Raw genomic sequence first — 6,560 nt, 5'->3', positions numbered from 1 at the left:
GCACCTCTTCCTTTCTTTTTTTTCTATCTGTTGGAGAGCACTGCTTGTTGATATGTGGGACATTGTTCTTGAGTTGGCTCTTGATGAAAGCTTATTATAGAGGCACTTCAGCCCCAGGGTACAGCAGTGCATCCTTCACTTGAGTGTAATTACAGCTTGTGGAGCTAGGTGATTTTTGTCTAGTTGTGTGTTTATTTTGGAGTCTGTGTCAATGATTGATGGTATTTATGTAACATGCGTGGTGGCGGGAATCGTTGTGAAATGGTATGGGTATGGTATGGGCCTTTTATTTTGAAATGTTATAAACTCTACACTCTCTTAAATTCATCATGAGTTGGGTGGGACAAGTAGTTCTTACAGTGTGTCAGATAGGGAATACCTCAGCTACATTAGCAATGTTAATCAAGGGATCAAAATAAAAGGGACATTTCCCCTGCAACCCTTAACAGTTAAGTGGTATAGATAATGGATGGATGGATATCAGGTGCACACAAGTTTGTACAAACATTGGCAGTTCTCAAATGATGTATCCTCCTGACTCGTGACTCTCTGACTTTTCCTGTAGTTCAACCATGACCTTCTCATGACATTTGGTACAGACAGCCATGTTCCCCTCAGAATGAATTTTAACTTGGATGACCTCTTTTACTCTGATACCAACAGGTCAAAATTTCAGTTTGTCCAATACGTAAGTGTACCTGCAAAACAACTGACATTCCCATCAGCCTCAGTTGCATGTTTAGTCCTCAGTGGCAACTTCAGCCTGTGAACACTAAGATGGCAAACTTTGCAGTCTTACAATGTCCACACTGGTCGTGCCTACTTCTGGAATAGAACCTGGAAGTTTCAGTTTCACTACGGCACTCTAACATCAGCATGTTTACATCACTGTGAGCGTGTTAGCGTCACCTTAGCATTTAACTCAAAGCACTGATGTGGCTGTATGCAGCCTCACAGACTGTAGGGTCTTGTTACAGTATAAGATTTTTTTAAAAATTAAAAATGTAATATTTTTTTATATAATTGTTTTTAAACAGTTTATGTTGTATAGATCAGTGTAACAGTTGAAAGCTTGGTTTTTACTGTAAACAGGTTTAACTGCATTAAAACTGCCTGCAGAGCTCAATCAGCTGAGTAAACCAAAGTGATTTGTTACTGATCACCACTGGAGCTTATGATGCCCACACCTTCATGGCTCATGAACATGGCATCCCATCTCTCTCAAGTTATCTCTGACCAGCAACGCAGCATAATGTCTGACTGTATGTCTATTTTTACAAGCTCTTAGTAAGGACGAGGGGAATTTTTTTCTGCTCTTGACTGCATGCCTGGATCTGCTGAATGCTGATGCGGCAAGTGACAATTACTTTTAAAAATACAAAGAAGTATTGTGCCCACTGAGGCAGCAAAGCAGAGAGTGAATTGGCTAATTAAATACATCTAACACTGAACCGTCAAGGGGTTCTCATTTCCTTTCTGCCCTTTCTCCACAAGTGCAAATGAAGTAGGCTCTAAATAACCCATTTGTTTCAAGCCCGCTGAGCAGAAGGAGCTACTCCACATTACTGGCTGCTGCTGCTGCTGTTTTGAACACACTGACAGACAGAGTCACCCAGAAGCCTTGAGGATTTGCAAACATTCTTTGTCTTTCTCCCCTTGATGATAGACAATGGAAGTGTCAAATTAAAAGTTTTTTGGCCAGCACACCACCATCTGTTGACACGGTGCAGCTCATTAGCCTTTTCAGACACTTAGCTCATGAAAAATATCAGTCTGAACAAAGGTCTACTCCATATTGAGCCTTAGTAATTACTTGTCCATGGTGGAGGACAGTTTTTGCTTCTCTTCTCTTACACTAGGTATGCAGTAGATATAAGGATAAAAGGGAGACACTACTCAACAGCAACCAGTGTGAAAGGAAATAGACTTACACTGCTGTGCATTGTTTCAGATTTCCCATAAGAGAAACATCATGGTTTAGGATCACACTGTATCTTTAGACAGATACTGCTTATTATAAGCCAAATGTAAATATACATTGGTTTGGTCACTCCAATTTGATGAGTGAAATACCACAGCGGTGATTAAGGTGAGATTTGTATTTATTCATTATTGGTTGTATTGGAAGAGAAACCAAAGTCATTAAGATTTATCCTCTGGGTACTGTGAATGCTACAAGCAAATGTCATGGTAACTATATCCAATAATTATTGAAACATATCACCAATAAAACAAAAATGTCATCCTCTGGGTGGTGCTAGAGGAGAAGTCAGGGGATTACCAAAGTTAATGAATATATGCTCAGAATTTCATGACAATCCACCCAGTAGTTGAGATACTTGGTAATGGAGCTATGCAGCAACCAGGGCAAAAAATGTCAATAAAAACTGAAACATGCTGCTGTCAAGCACAGATATATTTAAGTTCCTAGAAAGTTGTTATCTAAGGGAGTTGACATTTTCGCCTGACAGCAAATATATATTATTATGTTACTGTATATTTTACTTGGCATGGCAGGTGTACAATCTGAGAAAAAAAAAAAAAAAAAAAACTTCTCTTTCCTCCAGTACTTGGACTGGCTCTAAACAATGCGACCTGATGGATCTCTTAACACAGAACTCCCTGCTTTGTCTATGACTTCTATCCTATTGGAGATAAATGTCCATCAAAACCACATGTGACATGACACATATGGAGTGATCAAGTCTACAAGCACGACCGTATGAATTTCAAATTGGATTTTCCAGGCCTACGCCTTTGCTAATGTGTTTGATATTATTTTCAGATTAAGCGAGACAGCGATGTGTGAGATTACAACGTGGCCACGGTAGAAAGAGAGAGATCCTTTTGGGAGAGGTCAAGCCATAAAGCTTGTCTCATCTCTGAGAGGAAATGAGGCATTAGATTGAGTTCCCGTTTTAGTCACCCAATCCTAATGGGTCATCTATCCTGAGAGTCTTGGAGTTCTGTGAGAGAGGGATGACAGAATCTTTGCTCTTTTCTTGTTTTACTGAGTCATTCTGAAAGTGAAAAATAAAGACAAAAACATCACGATAAACTTTGTAATATCCATAGTTTTCATGGGATTGCAGAGGTGTTATGGTCTATTCTTGAATTTGAGAAGACTGCACTACAACCCTACCCTGCCCTTTGGATCATCCACTTCAATCAATTAACTGTCTCCACTTCATTCATTGCTTTTGCACTTGAGAAGCCATATACCTCCAATAAATGCCTGAGCTGAGTTTCAGAATGAAAATATATTATCTTCTGAGATGTCCCTGTGTGACTTGCCATTGTATAACTTTATGTCTTAACCATTGTTGTTGTAAAGAAAATGCACAGTTGAAAGCCTTTTTTATTGTACCCAGAGGATGAATCCAAATGATTTGATGATGCCATTCATTTTTTAACTAGCTCCTACATGCATTTAACTGTTTATTTATTTATTTATTTTGTGAAATATTTCCAAACAACTGGATGGATTGCCAAAAAACATTGAATATCACTAGTAACTTTGGTGATCAGGTAAAGGGTGACTTTTCATCTAGCACCAGCAACAGGTCAAACTTTTCACTTATCTTGTGGAATATCTCAACATTAACTGAATGGATTGGCACAAAAGTACAGACATTCATGGTTCCCAAACAATGAATCCTAAAAGTTTTCATGATCCCTGAATTTTAATTTGTCCAATACTTTGGTTTCTGACCATTACCATCAGCTGCAGTGTTAATTAGCAAATGATGCTAGCGTGTTAGCATAGTTATTGTGGGCATGTTAGTATAGCTGTTTTCACACATGGACTGCAACCCTAAACTTATCCAGACATTACCTAGAGGACCTTTATGTGAAAATCAGTTGGACCAGACGGTACTTAACCCTTAGCTCCCCAGAACAAAGTCTATGTAATGTCCAGTTGAGTTGTGTGAGTTGTGTTAATAGAGCCAGTCATCGTCCAGAGAATTCCAAGCGAGCCAGTGGGTTTGTTGATGGTGTTTCCTGCCTCCTGCACACTAGTAGAGTATTTCCAGTAGGTGAGAACCCATCTGACATGGACAGTCTGCTGTTGTGTGCTACACGTGTCAAAGGACAACTCCCGACAATGTCCTGGCTCGATTCTCTGGACATTGTCCAAAGTTCATACAAGAAAATGGCTTATGTTGATGTTGGGATTTCCCTCACAACACTACTGTGTCCCAGGAAGTAAGCCGCAAAGACTGTAGACTCTGATCTTGTTTCACTGTTAATTCCAAAGTCATAGTGTCTTCCCCTCTAGCTTTCCCCACTTGCCCCATAACTTTAACAACCACTCCACCCCCTATGCCCATACCTCAGTCTTTCTCTCCCTCTGCAACACTCCCATCTTGGCGTTATAACAAGGCCATGGGGTATATCAGTGGGGCCTTCAGGGGCTCATTAGTTTGTCCATTGGTCCCAACAAGTCTCAGTGGCAACCTTAGAGCAAACCCATGCCAAGCCTTCAAGCAGGCAGAGGCCACAGAGTCGACCTGCTCCTGGGGAAGAATGACAGAGATGCCTCAGAGAGCACAAGGCAAAAAAAAACAAAAAAAAAACAAAAAAAACAACTAGAACAGTCATCCAGAAAGAGCTTCTTTAGACTATATTGCTTATGACAGCGCAATGACAGACAGAAAACTGCTTACTGTCATGATCGGCTAGTCCAATGTGAAAATACAGTATGCGAGAGAATGAAAGTTGTCAAATGCATCAGCAATATTTCTGTTGTTAAGGTTACAGAATGCACATCAGCTTTTGATTTTCACTCATGATGTAAAACCTAATCTGTAAGTTGGGGAAGAAAGTGTCGTGGTAGTTGGGAAAGACAGACACGGACTGAGTTGAAAGCTCTGGTCTGACAGGCAGGAGACATTTTGAGCTGACAGCTGACAGAGGAGATGGAAGCCCTGCTGGAAGTGGAGTGTTGGGATGCTGTTTCTGCCGCTGCTGCAGCTTGATATCTCCTCCAGCCTGAGGGAAGATGAATCGGCTGCTGCCTCTGAGTCTGGAGACGGAGGAGCTTTTGCTGTGCTTGTCGGGTGGGGCAAAATGCTTATCAGTGGCTATGTTCAGCATGTATTATGGAAAAATAAGCAGTTAAGTTTCCTGTTGCTGCTAATCCTCACTCCTGGGGGAAATACATAGTGTGTGGGCTTGCATTCTATAAAACCTTCATTTAAATGGAACAAAATGCTTTTTACAGGTAGAAGCTGGGCAAAAGAGTTCTAATGATGAAGTTAAATATGACTTTTTAAAAGGAAAACAATGGCTGAAGACACAACGCAACACATCACATCCAAGCAGATTACAGACGTTTGTTCCAAAATTGTGATCTTCTAACTTCAGCGAAGATTGATCATTCAGTTGTCTTCCATGAATGAGATGACAGCTATATGGACTGCTGTACTGCTGCTTCAGGGAGGATCTAAATGAGGGATGGATAGAATTGGGAACAGGAAGAGACGGAGAGGGGGATGTTAACGACAGGGCAATCTGTCAGCACTCACGGTTCAATCTACACAGTTTCATGTCTTCTCTGCATGTCTCATGGGTGTATTCTCTGCAGCTGTTGGTGTGGCTATTGTTGTTTTGAACATTCATATAAAGAGCAAAGAATATAAACAGGAATTGATCTTCTCTTGTGGTAATATCAGGCAGAAAATAAGCTGTATATTTCTATAGATGTGGTAGAGGTGCAGACAGGTGCAGTGCAGCACCTTTTTTTGCAGTCTGCGTTGATTTGCCCCAAACTGCAACTATACCCAACGATAGCTGTAAGCTAGCTAGAAACAGACAAACCAACCTCTTCTTTTTCATGTTATATCCCAGTCTCTCTTACTTCCTGACATTTCTGCTGATTTATGAAGCAGATTTATAAATGCAGTGCAAATCTTTCACTCAAGTTGCATCATTTTCCTCGAAAGGCAATCATGTCTTCCCATCATTTTATGCCACCACTTGGCAAAATCAGATCAGCAATACGTCATTCATTACAACCCACTGATTAGATGTTTATTCTGCTGGATATGTCTAAACTTTGTCCTGCTGGTGGTACTAGATGAGAAGTGAGAGGAAAACTCATTAGAATTCATCCTGTGGGGACCATGAATGTCTGTACAATATTTCATGGCAGTTGTCGAGATATTTCAGTCTGGACCAAAGTGGTGGATGGACAGACTGACGTTAGCATCCATAAAGCCACACACACACACACACACACACACACACACACACAAAACATGAACATTTTTTCTTCACAAATGTAAAAACCCAGTGGATTAAATTGGAGTGTCCATCTTTCTAGCGTTTCTAGAATACAAAAACCCTGTATCCAGGGAGAGAAAAGAGAAGAGGGCACAAAATTGCTCAGCACATTTCTCTCCTGTCCTCCCCCTCTCTTTCTCCAGGAGTTTCAGCTGATTGTAGCCTCAAGATAAAGAGGCCCTCTGTTTGTGTAGCAGACCTGACCTCTAGATCCCTGCAGCAACACATCTCTCACATGATAAAACCAAGAAAAGTGGAAACCTGGAACCAAAGCG

Source organism: Lates calcarifer, linkage group LG15 (genome assembly GCF_001640805.2).
Source record: "Lates calcarifer isolate ASB-BC8 linkage group LG15, TLL_Latcal_v3, whole genome shotgun sequence".
Taxonomy (NCBI): Eukaryota; Metazoa; Chordata; class Actinopteri; family Centropomidae; genus Lates; species Lates calcarifer.
Note: the sequence above shows the minus strand (reverse complement) of the source record.